The sequence below is a fragment of the Herpailurus yagouaroundi genome, unplaced genomic scaffold (genome assembly GCF_014898765.1).
Source record: "Herpailurus yagouaroundi ecotype Mexico unplaced genomic scaffold, PumYag 61134, whole genome shotgun sequence".
In the NCBI taxonomy this organism is placed as follows: Eukaryota; Metazoa; Chordata; class Mammalia; order Carnivora; family Felidae; genus Herpailurus; species Herpailurus yagouaroundi.
In genome coordinates, this window is record NW_024415658.1 from 648 (window position 1) to 6,403 (window position 5,756).

General features: G+C 43.1%; 1 pseudogene; it reads left to right on the forward strand.

Annotated features, from left to right (window-relative positions):
* The first annotated feature begins 4,321 nt into the window (after positions 1-4,321).
* LOC121024200 (40S ribosomal protein S2-like) lies at positions 4,322-5,162 on the forward strand (annotated as a pseudogene).
* The last annotated feature ends 594 nt before the right edge of the window (positions 5,163-5,756 follow it).

Genomic DNA, 5,756 nt, shown 5'->3' on the forward strand with positions numbered 1-5,756 from the left:
CTTATGGTCAACTATACTTCAACTGAAAAAAAATCAAATTGTGTACTTTTAATATGTGCAGCTTATGGTCAATTACACCTTAATAAAGTATTTAAAAAACAAACACTTCTGTAGTAGCTGTCTACCCCAATGAAGTCAGAGAAATGGATGATACCTCACAAAACAATGCTGCCTACCGCACAGAAACTGCTAATATAATGAGTCTATTGAACAATGTCTGATAGTTAGACTTTTAGAATTAATAGATTCACCATTCAGTGTCAATTACTTGAGGACAGATGAAGAGGTCTGTCCTTGCAATGATGTATGATGGGAATACTACCTATCTCACAGGGTTGCTTTGAGAATTAAGTAAAATAAGCAAGACCTAACACAAATCTGAAATTGAAACTGAGAGGTTTTCTGTTCCAAGAAACACTAAGAGCTGAGATCCAATCAGTCACTGGTACCAGAATTCTATCTCCAAGCCTTAAATGTGCTGTTGAATGATTTGTTTCTATGAAAGCTTGGCAACCTCCCTGGGCTATGCGTTAGCATGGAAACAGAGACGGAATTAGTATTGGTGATACATAAACCAGCTTGGAATGTGAGCCACTTTGGAGCCCTTGAAGAATTCCTTTCCCACTAAGGTACTTGTGGCCATTGTTGTTGTATTACATTTTGTAATACATTTTGTATTACATGTTTGTAATACATGTTGTATTACATTTTACTTTTTTTTTTTAATGTTTATTTTTGAAAGAGAGAGACACACACACAGTGTGAATGGGGGAGGCAGAGAGAGGGAGACACAGGATCCGAAGCAGGTTCCAGGCTCTGAGCTGTCAGCAAAGACAGCTATCAGCACAGCCCCCCTGATGCGGGGCTCAAACCCACAAACCATGAGATCATGACCTGAGGGAAGTCGGATGCTTAACCGACTGAGCCACCCAGGCGCCCCTATATTTTACTTTCTTTTTGAGCCCTCTTTCTCTAGCCTGATATTTCTGAGTTTTATTCTGTTACCTTCTATCTGAAGTTTGAGTTTCTGTCCAGTTTCCTTATGCCTGAATTCTACCTTCAATTTTTAAGACTTGGTTATGTGCGTTATTTCACTTTCAAATCACTCTTAGCTCCATGCTTACAAGCACAAAAATCATCCACCCAACCCCTACACTAAATCCAAGCTTCTACTTGGGTAGAGGGGGCTAAAGATAATAATGTGCAGAAGGCACTCACTGTAAAGGGAGGCAAACTGGCTGCCCAGTGTACCTCGTGAGAGGGCAGACTAATCCCCAGTCTGAGAGCCATTGGGTCCACTGGGGACCCTGGGTGGCTTGTAACTGAAAAAGATCTGAAGGCAACGTATATGATAACTGAGTTTACTGGCAGGAAGCCTGATGACAATTCTGCTTGTGCTTCAGGGTGACAGACCATTTTAACAAAGGTAGGCCACCTAAAATGTCTCAGTTCTAAACAGGAAAAAAACCTAGGGTGGCTGGATCCAAATCCATCCCTCTTTTTTTATGTTTCATTTCAGAATTTTCATCTCCCTGAGAAGAGCGTCTCTTGGAATTGTTAGGAGGCATGGATATGGTAGACTCCTGAGCAATGGAAAGCTTGGTAGACCTTGTACTAACCCAATGGACACATTCACAGTGAGACCAAAAGTCATCCCTATCCAATGAAGTACCATTATTAAGGGAAAGTAGGTGGATAAATGCACAAGGATGTTACATAGGAACTTTGACCTAGACTCTGACAGGGGCTTTGAGGAGCATCATGTGTTTATGTTGCTCCTTTACTCTCTGTCAGTTGTGGGGCCAAGTACAAATCACCAACCCCATGATCACACATTGCTTAGAAGTCCTATCCTCTGTCTCCCCCACCATGTCAACAACAATTTGAGTTTCAGTGGTTGCCATCAGGAAGGTGTTCTTAGATATGGAAGCCAAGATACTATAACCCTTCAAGGACTGACTAGACCTAGTTACATGCCTAAGGCCTATGTCCTGGTCAAATGGGCATATTGTCTCTCAGGGCTGAATTAACTATTTTTTGCATCTTACTCAAGATTTTCCTGCTTTTTGCAGAAGAGCAGTGTGGAAAATTTCAGCTCTGCCAACTTTAAGTGACATTTCAGGAACCGTTCTCACTGCTGCTTGTTCTGCCCTCTTAGATCAGCTTTGACTGAACTAGGGGTGCATTAAGAAGGCTGTAAGCCAGGGGCACCTGGGTGGCACAGTTGGTTAAGTGACCAGCTCTTGGTTTTGGCTCAGGTCATGATCTCATGGTTCATGACTTCGAGCCCCGTGTTGGGCTCTGCACTGACAAGGCAGAGCTTGCTCGGGATTCTCTGTCTCTCTCTCAAAGTAAATAAATACAACTTAAAAACAAAAAAGAAGGCTATAAGCCAATGTTGATCTGTAAAGTAGGAAAGTGCTATATTACCTTTCTTTGAAAAGTCTGGGTAATCTGAAGAATGTATCAAGCCTTTACCCTCTACCATGCCATCTAGTCAATACTCTAATGCTTAATAAATTGTTTCTTATTAACATCCTCTACCCCAAATGGCAATACAGTGATATACTGTCTCAGACTTGACATTGGACAAACCCTTATGTGGATGGTTCTGAGCTAGGTACTCTTTATAATCAATCCCATGCAAAATTGAAATCAATAGGTTATCAGCTTGGGGTCAAACCTGAAAATCACCTGAGCTAGCACCACTATTAAGAATATCCGGGGATGCCTCAGTTGCTCAGTCAGCTAAGCGTCCAACTATTGATTTTGGCTCAGGTCATGAGTTCAAGCCCCACTTCAGGCTCTGTGATGACAGAGCAGAGCCTGCTTGGGATTCTCTATCTCTCCCACTCTCTGTCCCTCCCCCACTAGCTCTCTCTCTCAAAATAAATAAACAATAAAAAAAAAAAGGGCCTCCTGTGTAGCTCTGTTGATTAATTAACCATCTGACTTTGGCTTAGGTCATCATCTCACAGTTTTTGAGTTTGAGCCCCACGTCAGGCTCTGTGCTGACAGCTCAGAGCCTCGAGTCTGCTTCAGATTCTGTGTCTCCCTCTCTCTGCCCCTCCCCTGCTCATGCTCTGTCTGTCTCTCAAAAATAAACATTAAAAAAAGAAAAAGAACATCTGTGGTTCTAGAACTGCCAAAACTGTATGCAAAGTTTGTAGAAGCAGCATCCAAAACATTTAATAACAGAGTGCCCTGAAAACAATCTTCTCAAAAGTCTGGAAGTTCTTCAGTTAAGATTTCTGTTACATATTCATTTTATCCTCAAGTCTTACCATGCACCCAATCTAGAATGACTATGGCATCTTACTTTTTATAGAAGTATCTGAAAAGCTATAAAAACTCATCCCTTTTGCATGTATGTGACGGAGATCTCCAAAGTTGCACGGAGGCTTTTCCGTCACAAAAGAAACCAACCTGGATGTTAACCTACCTATACCTTGATTCTGGAAATACTCATTCTGTCCCAAACTTTACTTCTCATATGATTAATAGTCTCAGTTCTAGGCAGGAATTTCTACTTTGTACTGACTTCAATTTCTTTTTTCTCTTTTGGCACTGCACACAAACTAAATTACAATTCTGGTAGCAGACTTCTTATTCTTGGTCTGGGAATATGCCATCACCTGGCCATTAAGGAATACCCCTAGTTCTTTCACCTTCCCAGTGGAGGTTCCAGAGGACTTGGTCAAGATATTATACTTCTAAAAAAATACCTTGAGCCCTTATTGGAGGTAGATATACAGATAACTGGGGAGGGGAGAGGATTAGAATTCTGGTCTGTGAATATAACGAGATGCCAGAGTTTTAGAGTAAGGCTGCCAGCTTTTCACAGAAGATCTGTAAAAAGGTACTAAAATTATCACGCTAATATCAACTGAAGAAACAGGGATATACACATTTCTCTTCTCCTAAAAGACATACACAAACTCCTTCCTGAGGACAAAGGACTATCACTTTCTCCCCACCTTTTATTTAAATGTTTGTTTCTTTGTTTATTTATTGAGAGAGTGTGAGCCAGGGAGGGGCAGAGAGAGAGGGAGACAGAATATGAAGCAGGCTCCAGGTTCTGAGCTGTCAGCAGAGCCCAACATAAGGCTTGGGCTCTAACTTGTGAACACTGAGGTCATAACATGAGCAGAAGTCAGAGGCTTTAATGGACTGAGCCACCCAGACACCCCTGTCCCCACCTTTTAAAAGGCAAATGTGCTTCCCTGAGAAAAGAGAAAACACCAAATGGTGGAAGACACCAGTGCTGTGGAAGGGTCCTGTGATGGGAGGCCAGAGCGGTAGCTTCTGGTGGCTTTTACAGCAGCATCCAGGGGTCAGGGTTGTGGTGGGAGTCGAAGCCGCCAAGACCACAGAGCTCACAGAGTCAAGGCCAAGGAAAAGGAGTGGATCCCCATGACCAAGCTGTGCCGCCTGGTCAAAGACATGAAGATCACTTCCTGGAGGAGATCTATCTCTTCTCCCTGCCCACCAAGGAATATGAGATTACTGAGTTTTTCCTGGGGGCATCCCTCAAGGATAAGGTTTTGAAGACTATGTTGGCACAAAAGCAGACTCCCAGTGGACCAGGTTTCTAGGTATTTGTTGTCATTGGAGAGGACAATGGACACGTCCATTGTGGACTTAACTGGGTGTTAAGTGCTCCAGGGAGGTAGCCACTGCTATCCGTGAGGCCATAATCTCCGCCAAGCTTTCCAGTGACCTGTGTGGCGAGGTGACTCGGGGAACAAGATCATCAGGCCCCACACTGTCCCATGCAGGGTGAGCAGCCGCTGTCGCTCTGTGCTGGTCGCACTGGCACTGTCTCCGTCCCTGAGCCCAAGAAGATACGGACGATGACAGTACTGACGCCTGCTACATGCCAGCCAGGGTCTGCCCTGCCCCCCGGGCAACTTCACCAAGGCCACTTTTGATTCCCAAGACCTACACCTGTCTCCCCTCCCTGACCTCTGGAAAGAGAATGTTCATCAAGTCTCCCTATCAGGAATTCACTGACCATCTTGTAAAGACACACACCAGAGTCTCTGTGCAGAGGGCACAGGCTCCAGTTGTGTTTACCACATAGTCTTAAACAAGAAAGAAGATAATTAAAGCCTGTTAAAGAAAAAAAAGGCAAATGTCATGATTAAAAAGAAAACTAGAAAAGAGAAAATTCATCAAGTCTATGTATACATTTTCATGTTGATACATAAAGGGTTCTTTTTGGGGCGCCTGGGTGGCTCAGTCGGTTAAGCGTCCGACTTCAGCCAGGTCACGATCTCGCGGTCCAGGAGTTCGAGCCCCCCGTCAGGCTCTGGGCTGATGGCTCAGAGCCTGGAGCCTGTTTCCGATTCTGTGTCTCCCTCTCTCTCTCTGCCCCTCCCCCGTTCATGCTCTGTCTCTCTCTGTCCCAAAAATAAATAAACGTTGAAAAAAAAAATTAAAAAAAAAAAAAGGGTTCTTTTTGGGTTAGGAATATTGTGTGTGTGTGTGTGTGTGTGTGTGTGTGTGTGTGTGTGTATACTTCCAGAAGCTTTGGGGCTGTTATATGGAAAACTTCTTAGAATAAAATAAGGCTTGGGATATCTACTTGTAGACTCCACAAAGTAGGGAATAAGAAAATTTTTATGGAAGACACATAAATTTATAACTAGAAATAATTTTATTTTTTATTTTTTTTTTAAATTTTTTGTTCAATGTTTTTATTTATTTTTGGGACAGAGAGAGACAGAGCATGAAGGGGGGGGGGGCAGAGAGAG